Consider the following 15,928-nt stretch of genomic DNA (forward strand, 5'->3'; position numbering starts at 1 on the left):
AGCCAAAGCATAGGCTTTAATAGTCGGAAGACGCCAGACACTAGGCTACCGCTCCTGTGAGAACAAAGCAAGCCGGTCCCTAAGAGCAGGCTGGACTCACTCTAGGTTTGAATCAATACACAATGAACTGATCTAGAGTAGGTTACTCTGTCTGTAAGTCGGTTTCCTTGTGTATGAGATATAAATGCCTAGATATTAATGCCTCTGTGAGACAATTGAGGACATTAAGTGACTACATATATGTAGAAAGTTTATAATGAAGCAGCGTGACGTAGCTCATACCTGTAATCCCAGCATAGTCTCAAGGCATGGATTACCAAAGAGGGTGTGGAGGGAGGCGTGACAGAGAGGCAGGTTAGTTTACAGTGGCGCCTGGTGCCTGTTATGTTGAGTGCTTAAGTCATGTATGCTCTAAGGGTCAAACAGTGATCTTCAAAGTGGGCTCACGTATGCTTTAGGGATCTAGCAATGGTCTTCAGGGTGGGCTCAGGATGACCCAGCTCTAGACATCTTCCCACATGGTTCTCAGCCATGCTAGGAGCACCCCATCCTTCCCTACCCACTCTGTAGCCTCTTAGGCCTCTAATGTGCGCTCTCTCTCTCTCTCTCTCTCTCTCTCTCTCTCTCTCTCTCTCTCTCTCTCAGCTATTTTCAAAGCTTGCTCTCTCCTACTCTAGGGCTTGCTCAGCTATCTCTTTCCCCACACACGGGCTCTCCCTCACTTGATTCTCCTTCACTGCTGGGTTTCATTCATGCCATATTCCATCCTTGGACTAGTGGTTCTCAACTTTCCTAATGCTGCAACCCTTTAATAAAGTTCCTCATGTTGTGGTGACCTCCAATCATACAATTCTTTTTGTTGCTACTTTGTAATTCTAATTTTGTTACTGCTGTGAATAGTAATGTAGACATCTGATATGCAGGATATATCATATTCTACCCCAGTGAAAGGCTGTTCCACCACCCAAAAGAGGTCGTGAGCCACACATTGAGAACTTCTGTCTTATAAACCGTATTTTTGTTTAAAATGTTTTCTCTGCCTAGGACATCCAGGGATGCACAGAGAAATCCTGTCTCAAAAACCAAAAAGTTTCTACACTCCTACAAATACATCTTCCTTAGAGCTATTATTGTTTGCTGATGTATTCTCAATACCCAAAACAGCACTGGCATACAGCACATGTTCAACCGTCAATGAACATAAGCTGCTTCAAACGTTTGCTGTTACAGTGGTGTAGTGGGCCTTTCTGCATACGTTCCTTTGCTCACTTTTTAATTAGAACTCCTGGACCATGAGGAAAGCACAGCTGTAGTTTCCTAGCTGTTACTGAGCAGCTCTTCAGAGTGTTCTTTACCTGTATTCTCTCCTGCTCGGAACCTTGGTGGTGCCTGATCGTGTTAGACTTGATAGAATTCTGGTAACTACAGTAAGGCAGTGTGTGTTGTTTTCGTTCTTTGTTGTTGTTATTATTATTATTATTTATTACTTTCTTGTAATTTACCTAGAGGAAGAGAAGAGAAGAGAAGAGAAGAGAAGAGAAGAGAAGAGAGAGAGAGAGAGAGAGAGAGAGAGAGAGAGAGAGAGAGAGAATGAATATTCATACACTTGTAGGAGATGGTCTCTCTTTCCACCATGTGGGCCCCAAGGATTAGGATTGAACTCAGGTTATCTGGCTTGGTGGTGAGCACTTTGGCTTGCTAGCCATCTTACTGGCCTTAGTTCTAATTTATATTTCCTGATTTCTAATGAATGTGAAAATATTTTCATGTGTTTACTGATCATTTTTCTCCTCTGTAAATGACTTGTTCTACTCCCCCCCCCCCCCTTTGAAACAGTGTCACAAAGATGTTAAGGTTGACCTTGAACTCACTCTGTAGGCCAGGCAGGCCCTCAATTTGTGATCATCCTGATTTAGCCTCCCAAGCAGCTGGGACTATAGGCCTTAGCTATCAGGCTTAGTCAGCTCATCAAACAGGTGACTAGGCTGAGATCTGTCTGCATGCTATGCCGCAGAGAAGCCTATTATGTTCGGAGAAACTGAATTTTTGTAATGTTTTATTTGGAGCTCTATCTATGCCTGACTTTGTGTAAGAAAAGTTTAATAAGCTGTAACACTCTTGTTATTCTTATGCCTTTAACATTCTGGTACGAAGTAATGAAATCCAACTAATATGCTCATTTTATTTTATTCAAATGCCTGATGACTTCTAGCTGACTATTTGGACACCAAAACTCTAGTGGACAGTGGCAGTGACCAGCCTGAATGCCTTTCCTCGGATTGTCAGGAAACTGTCCAGATTCCTTAGCAGATTCTTCAAAGGCAGGACAGCAAGAGGCCACTCATGAAACTCAACTCCAATCCTCTTCTGACCCACCCCCTCGTTACAGTCTCGGGAAGACAGTGTCGATTATTTTGTTTTTGTTTTTGTTTTTCGAGACAGGGTTTCTCTGTTTAGCCTTGGCTGTCCTGGACTCACTTTGTAGACCAGTCTGGCCTCAAACTCACAGCGATCCACCTGCCTCTGCCTCCGGAGTGCTGGGATTAAAGGCGTGTGCCACCATGCCCGGCTTCAGTCTTGATTACTTAAATAATGTTTAATTTCTTCATTCAGCCTCACCTTCTGTTCACTTGACCTGTCTTCCTCATACCATAATTCTACCTTCTAGATCGCTGGAGTTAATAGTAAGGTTGTCAAAGCATAGTTGGCTGGATAATAAAATCTATTCACAGCAATAAAAGTGTGTTGTTGGAAGATAACTTACTTTCAGTAGAAACCATTCCCTTTCTCAGTGTCATAATAAGTGTGTGTGCATGTATGTGCATGTGTGTTGAACTCAGAGCCTCATGTACATTACTGGTGTACTTTTTTTTTTTTTGGTAAAGAATGATTCCTATATCCCAGGCTGGTCTTGAATTCACTATGTGGCAGAGCATAACCTTGAACTTTTGAACATCCTGCATCTACTTCCTGAGTGTTAGGCTTGTAGGTGTTCATCACTCCTGGTTCATGCAGGTATAAATCCCAAGGTCTTATGCATGTTAGGCACGCACTTACCAACTGAGGTACATCCCACATCAACTTGGATGCTTTAGCTCATGCATATAGAAATGAACTTTTATGACAACTGACAAATGGAATCAATGCCTTGTTTCACTATAAAATAATTGTTTCAATATTTTTATTGCCACCCATGTTAACCTTCTTTTTTGGATATGAAAACAGTATTGATTATTTCCTTTTGCTCATATTAACAATTAAAAGCAGTATCATAGACTATAAGGAAGCTCTAAGCAGCAACGTTAATTTTAACATTCTACCACTTCCAGCTGTAGAACCCAGTCTCTTCTTAGTATCTTCATCTACGCTGCAATCTCTCTTTTCCTTTTTATTATGTTGCTCAGTTATTTTACTTGGCAGGAAGTGAACATTTTCATACAATTCCGGGCCCAGTCTTTGTCAGGATAAACTGTACACACCTACTCTCTGGGGAGAACTGAAGGGGATGTTGAATTTCTGTTAAGAACATATGGAAATTCTTAGATGCAGTATGTATTATAAATAGCCTCACCCCAAGAACATGTTCCACTAAAAACAGAAAATTTAACAAATTCAGAAATCCTCTAAATTGTTATCAAACATCAAAGAACATATTCTTTATTATATGAGTTCACCTTTTAAAACTGGAAAACAAAACTGAAAGTATAAATTATTTTTTTGTCGTATCTTCCTCTGAGATAAACTGAAAAATGAAGTTTAGTGTTTTGACGCTATAAATGACATAAAGATCTGAGACTACACCAGTATAGGGGGCAGGAATAAAGTCAAAGTTTATAAGACTGGAGGCAAATAAAATATTGGAGATGTATACAAAAAAGTTAAAAACTTGACATCTATAGCTGATAATAAATCAAGTCATAGAATGGCCTGGTGGGTAAACTTCTTGCCACATAGAGTGAGGTCCAGAGTTTGAACCCTCAAACCCATGTAAAGCCAGACATAGTAATGAGATATATAATCCCAATGTTCCTACAGTGAAATTGAGAGTGGAGAAAAGAGACACCTTAGGAGCTGGTGCAACAGAAAAACAAAACAAAACAAAACAAAACAAGACACCCTATCCCAAATAAGATGAGAGGCTAGAACTGCCATCTAAAGTTGTTCTCTAATGTCTATACATGGTGGAATGTGCACCTGGACTCATGGACACTTTCTTATGCGCTCGCGCGCGCACACACGCACACACACACACACACACACACACACACACACACACACAAACATACACACAAATAAATTCAAAAATAAAAAATGGTATTGACTGTGAGAAAAAAGGTTCTCAATCACACATATACCTAATAATTTCTAAAGCTGCTACATGGAGATACATGCCTGGCATTCCAACTTAAAGGAAATACAAGCTGATCCTCCTATTTTTTCATCACAGAAGTAAATCCCCAGCGATTGTTCTCATTATTTGAGGGAAATGCCAAGGCCCTATTCACTCTCTTGCAGGCTAGTGTAGATTTCTCCCCTGTCTGAAATTCATACCAGTAGAGACACCTTCACATTACATAATACATATGGAGGATTGGCCAGGAAAGGTACGATTGCACCTGCAATGGTGACACCCCCTTCTCCATGGCTCAGACTCTTGTCAGATCACACAAACATTTTCGGATTCAGGTCCTTCCCTTCTCTCTCCCTTCTGCTGAGCGCTATGGTTTTTATTCTTTAAAAATGTAATTTATGTATTACATAATATATAATGCATTTGATCATATCTATCCCGTGCTACCTTCCTCTAGCTCCCCCTGGGACCCCTAAATATGGCTCCCTGCCAACTTCATGTCCTTTCTTTTTTTTTTTTTTAACTCACTGAATATTATTATGTTTTCCATTGCTGTGGGTCCATTCACTCAGACCTGGTAACTTACCAGCAGTCACACATGCAAAGAAAAGTGACTGTCCCTCAGCAGCTGTTAATTGCTAATATCTCTGCAGCTAGGGATGTGGGTGTGCAGCTCAGGAACCACTAGCTCGTCTGATCATATACAGGTAACCGTGGTTACAAATTCACAAGTGCAATGGCTCTCCTACCCATCTTCTTACATTACTTTTGCCTAAATAATTTTTCCCTTAATGTTCCCTGTGCCTTCGGTAGGTGAAGGGTGACATGCATGACTTAGCCCTCAGTACTTACTATTCTTAGCACTTTGACAAGCTATGGATGCACCTCAAAAAAAGTTTTTCTGACTATAGTTGAGAGCAGCACAAGTTGGTGAGTATAAACATAAATATTTAGAAGACAATTGGACAACATGAGCGTTTGGCTAATAGAGTAGCAGTGGGTTCTCCCTGAAGGTCTAAGACATCCCCCACCTATGAGCTTCTAACCAGTGTGTAAACCTTGGTCTGGTAGAACAGGCCAAATTGCAAGGAGAAAGCATTGGTTCCTCCTCTAACAGTCACGCCAGCCCTAATTTCCTTATTTATTATCTACACTTTCTAAAGCAAATACCTCTTTTTTGGTGTGTGGGAAGATAGCTCTGTGGGTGAAAGTTGTGGGCCATCTCTCCAGCCTCAATATTCAATTTCATTCTGCGTCTGTTTTGAGGTAAGTTCTTCACCATTTACCTCTGACTGCCCTGGAACTAACTGTGTAGACCTGACTGGCCTGGAAATCACAGAACTTTATCTGCTCTGTCTCCCAAGAGCTGAGATTAAAGGTGTGCATCACATTAACTTGAGTTTATTTCTCCAGAATCCACATAACAAGCTGGGCACGGGAGCTAAGAGATAGATGGTTCTGTGGTTAAGAGTGTTTGTTGCTCTTGCAGAGGGCCTGAATTCAACTCCCAGCACGTATGGTTAGTGGCTTGCTACTGCCTATAACTCCAGCTGTAAGGCATCTGAAGTCCCTGGCTTCTAAGGGCCCTGGAACACATACACAGACACACAGACACACAGACAGACACACACACACACACCTAAAATGTTTAAGTGCTGGACAGAGCAGCGCATACCTTTAGTCTCAGATCTTGGAAGACAGAAGCAGATAGAGCTCTGTGAATTCCGTTCCAGTCAGAATTAGGTGGTTAAGAGTACTCTAGGTTTGGTTCCCAGTACCTGTATGGTGGCTCACAACTGGCTTTAACCATTTCCAGAGTTCCAGAGGGTTCCTTCATTCTCTTCTGGCATCCATGTATGCAGGCAGTGCTGTTATATCCTAGTAGGCTCCCATACATGTAAAACTTAAAAATAAAAATTCTCCTTTCCTTTTCTCATGTATAGTAAGTCAAATTCTCTTCCCTCCCATCTTTCTTTTCAGACCTCATCTCCAATTTTCACATGCAGAAAACCCTCTTCTTCCACCTTCTGTTACCTACTCTCCAACTTTAGGTACAGCCTCTTGTTCTGTGAATACATCTAAAACAGCTCCGTTCCAGTGCAGGTGCACAAAAGAGGTACTCACAGCACCTTCCGTTTACCTTCAGTTAAGCCGTTATGGAAAAGAGCGGCCATTCACTTTGAACTGCTCTAGACTCATGAGATGGATGCTGGCTAGAGTTCCAGAAGGAGATCAGATGGCCCCTTCCGAGTCTTCTCCCACAGCTCACTTTCTTCCTTCTCCTCACCTGGGCTTGTGTTGTGCAGAGAAGGCTGCTGGGGACTAGATGAAGCCCCGGGTCAATTTCCTAGCTGTACGACTTGGAGCTACTGTTTAGCCTTTGTTTTCTCATCTGTCAAGAGGGATCTTAGTAGGCTCTATCTCTTAGATTATCATAAATATTTAAAGGGTTCATATTCAGGTGGCTTTTGGCACAAAAGTAAAATAAACGGAAATTAGAGGTATTTCTTCAAACATGAGTAATCAGGATTTAAAATTTGTATTTCCTTTTAGAAGTGCTATTACAATAACTTTCCTTATAAAACACCTCTTAAAACTGCAAATAGTGTTTCAGCCACGTGATAAAGCAGAATCTTAAAAGTAACCTATGTTCTAACTGATACTGGTACTGTGTCTATGGAAAGCTTCTTTCTTTCTGTTTTTCATTTTATAGTTTGGGGATTGAGCCCAGGGCCTCATTTCATGTTATAGTTTGGGGATTGAGCCCAGGGCCTCATTTCATGCCAGGCAAACACTCCACCCTTCAGCTACATCTTGGCCCTATAAACACAATTCTAAAACATAATTTACTTGGATGATAGATGTTTATTACTCATACAAATATTTGTTACTCATGTGTATTACTCATACAAATATTACTCATATAAATATCTAATATTTAGCTTGCTAAATTTGTGGAATTTTGGATAAGGGATTAGCATCTGTCGGTTGTTATTGTTGTATCTCTAATTTCTCTGCAGACTAGAATCAACTTCTTATTCACATTGTGTGTGTGTGTGTGTGTGTGTGTGTGTGTTGCTTAGAATAGAACAGGACTTAGACATGCATAATTCCATCAGCCCCAGCATTTGGCATTTTCAACTAGGCTTACAAGTCATAGTTTTCATATGAAGTAACTGCTTTGGGCTTTCCCATGTTCACTTGCTAGAGGACTCAGAACCCCGGAGAGAAGTGCCTGACTGAGGGATGTCATCTGAAGGGGTAGAGCACAAACACCAACAAAGTCAGATTTACAGTGAGGAAGCTGAGCCTACCAGTTACTTCTTTTTTAGTATCTCTCCAAATAAGGAAGTGCCATGTTTGCCCTATGTTTTGCTTATTTTATATTAACAATTACAAACTGTTGGTAAAAATCACCTGATTTAGTTTTTTTTTTTTTTTTTTTTTTTTTTAAACCCAAGCTTTCCAGTAAATTTGCATTTCGGTCAACTAGAACACTTTTTTTTTTTTTCCTGTGTCCTGAAAACAATATTTGAGAAGACAAAACAATATTCCTGCTTACTCAAAATTCAAATTTTACTGGCCACTGTATTTAATCTGGCCATCTTCTTTATCAGGTGAATTATCTCTGAATATATTACTGACTTCTCTCCCTAATTCATTCATTCATTCATTCATTCTTTCTCTTTCTCTTTTTCTTCTGAGACAAGGTCTCTCTGTGTAGCCTTGGCTGTCCTGGACTCACTTTGTAGACCATGCTGGCCTTGAACTCACAGAGATCCTCTTGCCTCGCCTCCCAGAGTGCTGGGATTAAAAGCATGTGCCACCACGGCTGGCTATCTCCCTAATTCTTACCACCCATTCAGACCCATGCACATAAGACATTTTTGTGCTTTATAGGATTGTGTGTATTCTGAAGAAAAAACAGTATACCAACTTGTCGCATATTCTCTCAAGGTTCTAGAAACTCCAATAACTATCAAGAATTCTCATTTGTATCCAAATTGAGGAAGAGGCTGTGGTTGGGATATAAAGTGAATAAGTAAACCTAATTTTAAAAATCTGGGGAAGAAATCCATAATCTCATGTAATTATACATTATATTTTATTACTTAGTTGCCTCTGTACAATTATAGGAATAGATGACAAATGATTTTTTTTTTATTTAAATGTGCTTCTTTTCTCAAAAAGTTAGTGAAGTTTAGTTTGTCAAAAGCAATATAATATGACAGAATACTGCCACCTGGAGATCAGAAGAGCAACAGGCTTTCTAGCTGGAAAAAAATTACAGGAGTGCCTGCCTAGACCACGCCTTTCTACTTGCCACCTTGGGAGTTTCATTTCCCCTAATTGGTTCATATTTACTGAATTCCCTCTAAGCGCTTACTAAGCTGCAGACACTATGCCGGCCTCTGTGAATATAAAGACCATAAGACTCAGGTCCTTCCCTGAGGGACTAAGAGCCTAGTGAGTGAGAGGCAGGAACCCCAGAGACCAAAGATTCAAATGCACAGCGGAATTTAAACTCACAGGGTGGGCATGCTGGCACACAGAGCTCAGAGGCAGAGGCAAAAGGATCATAGGTCACCCTGTTCTACATATTGAACAACCAAGGCTATATAGCAAGACTGTCTACAAAAAGAAAAAAAGGTTGAAATCTACCTTAAAATTTTTTTTAATGTATATGAGTGCTGTATGTCCGTGTACACCCACATGGTAAAGAGGGCATCAGAGCATATTATAGATGGTGTGAGCCACCGTGTGGTTGCTGGGAATTGAACTCATGACCCCTGGAAGAGCAGTGCTTTTAACCATTGAGCCATTTCTCCAGTCCCCGAAGTCTACCTTTATATGGTAGAAAGAGTTTCCTATTTCTAGGCTGGCAGATAAGTGATGGTTTGTATTCCCCCATTCACTATGGACGTCCTGTTTCCTGTAATAGTGTTCAGTATATAGACTACCTAATTGACACCTACTCAGCCCTTGTCGTCCTCAGACCTCCCAAAGATGTGTAACCCAGTTCTCTTTCCTGACTTCTGTAGTAATTCTTCCAGGGAGCTTTAAGCCTATAAGGGACTACTCTTGCAATGTGGAAAAATGGTGTGTGTATACACACACACACACACACACACAATAGTAACGATTACAGATTAATACCTGATCTCGTTAATTTTAGATTGCTGTGTTTTAGAGGCAGCATCTCACTCTATAGCACAGGCTAACCAACCAACTGCACTACAGTTCCAACAATACCACATGTTAACCACCAGTGCTTTCTGTTTCATTTTTGTTTTTGAGACAGGGTCTCTTTATGTAGCCTTGCCTGTGCAGGACTTGCTATGTAGACCAGGTTGGGCTCAAATGCACAAATGTGCCTACTCTGCTCCCATGTCTGGTAACCAGCCAGTTCTTCCTACCATTTCAACTGTCCCTTGTCCTGCCTCCCTTTTCATTGCCTTTCACAGCAGCACTGAATTGCCCCCCCCCATGACTTTTTCCTCTTTATCGTACAGAGCAAGTCAGCTTTCTTAATTTCTTATCTTCCAACTCAGCCTCCTGTACACCTGCACATATCTAGTTGTCATCACTAATTATGAGCATACAGCAGGCCATCTACTGTCTCTTGCCTCTGTAGAGAGGTTTATTTCCCCATTGCTTCCCCAAATAGAAAGTGTGCTTTCTATTGCTGTAACAAAACACTGACCCAAAGCAACTTGGAGAGAAATAGGTTTACTTAGCTCACACATCTCATCACAGCCCATCACTGAGAGAAGTCAGGGAAGGAACCTGGAGACAAGAAGCGAAGCAAAGGCCACGGAGGATTGATGTTTATTGGCTTGCCCTTTATTTCACACTGCTTTTTTTTTTTTTTTTAACACAACCAAGGACCACCTGCTTAGAGTGGCATCACCTAAAGTGGGCTGGCTGCACCCTCCCACCGCCATCACTAATGAACTGTTCATGTGATAACTGCATCTGGAAACTGCTGTTATGTGTGTGTGGTGGTGATGGCGGTGGGGCAGGGATGGCAGAGAAGAGCCACAATGCTTTAATAATTTTATTTTTCAGAAATAAAATTAGAGAACTTTATTCATTACATTTTCTGAACATCCACCTTATGTCTTTCTATGCCATGTCTGAAGGTATGAAACCAACACATATTTGCTCTTAAGGAAATTATAGCCTAATAAAGTATGTTTAGCAAAGACCATATATGCAACAATATTTGAGTTATAAGTCTTTAAAGTGAACAATAAAATATTTAAAATAAGGATTTCTTGTGTTTATTTTTGGTCTCACACTAAAACCTGTCACATCGTAGAGTAGAAATGAAATGGTTTTTCTTGACTTATTTGTTTAGCCTCTTTCTTTTGGTACCAAAACCCAAACCCAGGACCTTGAGCTTGCTGGGCCAGTGCTCTCCATGGAGTTCTGCTCCTTGACTTATGACACCATACATACATTCTTGAAAAATGGCTATGCACAGCGTCTTCACCCAGTGGCAGCTCCTTCCAGAACTTGCAGTTCCCAGGAGCTCTCTGAAAGCTCTCTGTTTCTTCAAGAAATATCTGGAGGCCCTCAGTCCTGGACAGTTCTTCAGTTTCTCAGTACCATCTGAGCTCACTCAAAACAGAGAACTCACTAAATTTTACAAGGTAGCCAAACAATGGCTTGGCTTACTCATGCAGCTCTCAGTGCTGAAGCTGATCAATATAACACAACACCGTGGCCTGTTCCTAAGCCACTTTCCCTCTTTTCATTCTTTCAGGGCAAAACTTTACAAAAGTAGAACCCAGACCACATCATGACTTAAAATTCTCAAATGATTTCGCTGAAAATGTCTTCCTGTAGGAACCAGGCCCGACTGGGCTGCCTGCCTGTCTTGCTGTTTCATGTTCTGTTTCTAGCAGCTTCCATGTCTGTGTTTATCTTGGTTAGCTAGTCATGTTTACTGCTCTGAGAACGCACCCCTCCCTTCCTCGAGACTTTTCCTCCTGTGTGCAATCACCTCTTGAGGGATTTCACCTGGGAGGAGGATTCCTGTTTTGCTGCCCATAAGAAGGCTCTTTGGAACTCTGGAAGAGAGAATAATAAACCGCTGCCTCGGCTGCTGCTGCGGCTGCTGCTCTCTTAGCACGAAGGACCCGCTGTGTTAGTGTGTGTGTATGAGTTAAATCCACAGTCCCTCGCCCTCAACTCGGTACTGCGGTGGCGATGGTGCCACAGTCTTCCCTTGGTTCATAAGCCCTCCCTGACCTGTCTCCCTGCCAACCTTGGGAATTTCTGTCTCATTCCTCCTCTCCCTGCACATCTACACTGTCATTCCTTCAGTTGTATGGACATGGGGCAGAAAGTATGGCAGCAGGAGTAGAGGCAGCTAGTTAGTTATGTTGTATCTATAATAAAAAACAGAGTGCTGTGTGTTCACTGTGAGCTTCCGCTTTAGGGCTGGGGGAGGGGGCACACAGACAGAGAAACTAGCCATTTCCTCAGCCAGGCACGGAAAAAGATTGAGCAGTGACCCATCTTGGCCTAGGCATTCTGGTAGGGAAAGAAAAGGACAGGCCACTTAGCAAATGATGGACCGGTGTCTAAGTAAAAACAAACAAAAGCAACACCAGAGATGAAAACTCCTCTCTCCTATAAGGACAAGGGTGAAACCATATTTTCTTGCACTGAAGTGCTCCGAGTTGAGGCATCTGCTTGTATTAGTTACATACTCTTCACTGTGATATAATATCTGACCAAAGCAATAAAGAAAGGTTACCTTGTCTCAGTTTGGTGTTGCCCTCTCCTGCCGCAGAAAGTATGCCTGCAGGAGTAGAGGCAGCTAGTTAGTTACGTTGTATTTATAATTAAAAGCATAGTATTGGTGCTCACAGTTAGCTTTCTCCTTTTTACTCAGTTCAGGACTGGAGGCTAGGGAGAGTCTTCAAGAGTAAGTCATACCTCCCTTAAAGATCTCTTGAAAAGCCCTCACAGACAAGCCCAGAGGCCAGGTGTTTTCAACTCTAAACATAGTGAAGGTAACAATGAAGAAATCACCACACTGGCGGCCTTAGAGCATAAACTTCCCAAGTAGGAGGACAAGGAGCATTTGTACCCGAAAAATGAACATAACAGCTGCTTCCAGATGCAGTTTTCACACAAAGATTTTTTTATTTTTTCTAGACAGGGTTTCTCTAGCTGGCTATCCTAGACTCAACTTTGTAGACCAGGCTGGCCTCCAACTCACAGAGATCTGCCTACTTTTGCCTCCCAAATACTTGGATGTGCACCACCATGCCCAGCTCCTCACAGAAATATTTCTGATTAAAAATAAATAAGAGAAAGAAGAAAGGAAGGAAGGAAGGAAGAAGCAAGACACAATATCTTAGGCCTGTAATCTCAGCACTTTGAAAGGCAGAGGCAGGAGGGTTGTCAAAAGTTAGGGACCAGCCTAGTCTATGCAGCAAGTTCAAAGTTAGTAAGTGTATACATGGAAGCCTCATAAAACAAAGACATAAAAATAAAGGAACGTCATGATATTCAGGTTAGTGGAAATAAAATAGGTGGATTTTTTGCTTTGGATTAAGTGAAATGAGGGATATATCCATAAAATACTGGAGAAGGAAAAATGTAACGTTGGAACTTTAATGTCCCCCAGCCCCCTGTGTTAAAGGCTTGGTCACCCATGTGGGGGTGTATTGGGAAGTGATAGGACATCTGAGACAATGGATCTTGTGGTAAGTCATGGGGTGGGGGGCTCAGAACAGGCATTCAAAACGTGAACTCTTGCAATGCAAGGCAGTTCTCTGTTTACTTGGAGGCAGAGTTTCATGTAGCCCAGACTCCTTCTGTGTCTATCTTCTCAGTGCTGGGACGAAAAGCCCTCGCTCCCATGGTGGTTTTTCTTCAAACATTCGGATGGGCATTTTTTCTGTGTTCCTAAATTTATTGTAGCCTTTAAACTCAAAACCCCACAGGGCCCAGGTAGTTCTAAAGGCAAAGGAAGACTAAGTATTTCTGGATAAGATCATCTTGAGCCACTGCTGCCAGGCTACCATGAAGATTTCATCTTCCTATTTATTTACAGACTTCCAATGATTATTTTCTCTCTTCCTTTGACTCTAACTGCTAGCAAACATTTTTTGGGGAAAAAAAAAGAATAGCACATGAACCATCAGTTGGGGAAGATCTGTCCAGATTTTAACCTAAAAATACCACATTGAAAAACATAACATGGCTTTTTCTCGGACCCATGACGCTGGCAAGAAGTGGTGTGGCCTCTGTACTGCTAGGAAGCTCCACAGCCACTGATGTGGCCAGAAGTGGCATGATAAACAGTACAAGAAAGGCCACTTGGGCACAGCCCCGAAGGCCAATTTTTTTGGAGCTGCCTCTCACGCCAAGGGAATTGTGCTGGAAAAAGGAGGGGTTGAAGCCAAGCAGCCAAATTCTGCTCTCGGGAAGTGTGTGACGGTGCAGCTCATCATGAATGGCAAGAAGATGACAGTGTTCGTGCCCAATGATGGCTGCTTGAACTTCATTGAGGAAAATGATGACGTTTGGTTGCTGGGTTTGGTCGAAAAGGTCATGCTGTAGGTGATATTCCTGTAGTCTGATTTAATGCTGTTAAAGTAGCCAGTGTGTCTCTTTTGGCCTTGTACAAAGGCAAGAAGGAAAGACCAAGATCATACATTTTGACAATGCAAACACAGTAATAAACTTTCATATTCTGGAAAAAAAAAAAAAAGAAAAGGAAAGAAAAAAAAAACATAACATGTGTCACTTTGGAAATTGGCATCATAAATGCTTTTATTTATAAAAAGACTTCCAGTGTCCTGTTTTATTTTCTAATGGAAGAATATCTCATAGTAGGGCTGTAGGGACTTAGTAACTCCACCTTTGCTCTGCCTCTCTAGTACTGACAATCGCTAGACACAAGAGCTGATTCAACCTAAGAGGCAAGGAATCTAAAGTTTCTCATCCTCAAATCCCACTTCAAGAAGGCCACCCACACCGAAGAAAGAAAAACAGCTCTTATCTGTTTGAGGACTGAGCCTTCTCTCTCAGTCTTCAATTCGTTCTCCCAGGGATGGAGTGGAGAGTCAGACATGACTGATTAGCCTGAGTCTCAGATTCACTGCTAAAACGAGGATTATAGAATCTACCTTAAAAGACTGTAGCGAGGTAATCCCAGGACTTTAGAAGCGCTGACAGGAGGATCAGAATTTCAAGGCCATCCTCAACATAAGCTCAGAGCAGTCTCAGCTCTGTCAGAAAAGAAAAACTAAGACTTACAGACAGACAGGCACACAGACAAACTAAACAAACCCAATTCCCCCAAAGAATAGAAATGCTTGGACACTAGGTATTTGCAGAATCCTACTTGCAGGCTCAGAACCAGAGTGGCTGAACCAAATTAAGCTTTTCTTTCTTTTTTAAAGGTTTCTTATTATGTATACAGTGCTCTGCCTGCATGTACACCTGCAGGCCAGAAGAGGGCGCCAGATCACATTGTAGATGGGTCCAACACCAGCTGTGAGCCACCATGTGGTTGCTGGGAATTGAACTCAGGACCTCTGGAGGAGCAGTCAGTGCCCTTAACCTCTGAGCCACCTCGCCAGCCCCAAATATCGCTTTTCAAGCCACATTCAAGGCAGCCAATCCGAGAGGTGGTGACACCCGCTAGGGTGACGGTAGGCTCCGCCTTCAGGTGTGCTCGAACGGCATGCTGGGAATTGCAGTAAATGCGGGCGGTCATTCACCAATGTGGCTTCCGGTGAGGACACCATACTGCCAATTCCCAAGAGGCCATCGCAGAAGCAGGCGTGGAGTGGTCAGCAACAAGTACTTTTTCCGCGGCCGCCGGAGCCATACCTGAAGGCGCCTGCGGGAACGCGGAGCCCAAGGCCGAGACGCGAGCAACGTTAAGGACCCTGGAAGGGCGGGGTTTCTGCCCATAGAGGGCCCCACCCCGATAACGTCACTTCCGTAAACAAAGGGCGCTGTGGAGGCGCGGGTCCCGTGCTGCCGATCTGTGCTCTTGCTGCAGCTGTAGCAGAGACTTTGGATGCTTTCTGGCCTATTCCAGTTGAGGAAGGTGACCACAGCCCCCCTTTCCTTCGGTATGTAGGGGGCCCCGCCACATGGCTCCTGTAGGCTCCTCAGCCCCTGCTCTGGTCACTGCTGGGTGTTGATGGGTCATCCCTGAGGTGGCTTACGGAGGGGAAATGAGGCGAAAGTCCAGAGGCACCCCCGGTGATTCTGGTTGGAAACAAGGCCTAACATTCAGCCATGAGCAGTTCGCCCTCTTTGGAAAGGTCCCAAGTGCTTGTCATACAGAAAGGATTTCAGCGGCCTTGCGACAGATGTTATCCTCCAGAAATGAGTAAATTGCAAGCTTGGTCCCTCGGAGACCATTGGTGATGCTTTACGTGTTAACTTTGGTTCCCATCCCCCCTTTTGTCACCAAATACGTGTTAACACCCTTAGATTGGAAGTTTCGTGTGTTTAATGTATATCATGAATTATACAGATCTTGGAAACCTGCTCAGTCATCTTTAAAGGTCTGTTTAATCTGTATTACATCTA

General features: G+C 42.5%; 1 pseudogene; it reads left to right on the forward strand.

Moving 5' to 3' along the window:
- Positions 1–13,573: 13,573 nt before the first annotated feature.
- On the forward strand, positions 13,574–14,055 carry LOC127205155 (40S ribosomal protein S23-like; annotated as a pseudogene).
- Positions 14,056–15,928: the final 1,873 nt, after the last annotated feature.

The sequence above is a fragment of the Acomys russatus genome, chromosome 21 (assembly GCF_903995435.1).
Source record: "Acomys russatus chromosome 21, mAcoRus1.1, whole genome shotgun sequence".
NCBI lineage: Eukaryota > Metazoa > Chordata > Mammalia > Rodentia > Muridae > Acomys > Acomys russatus.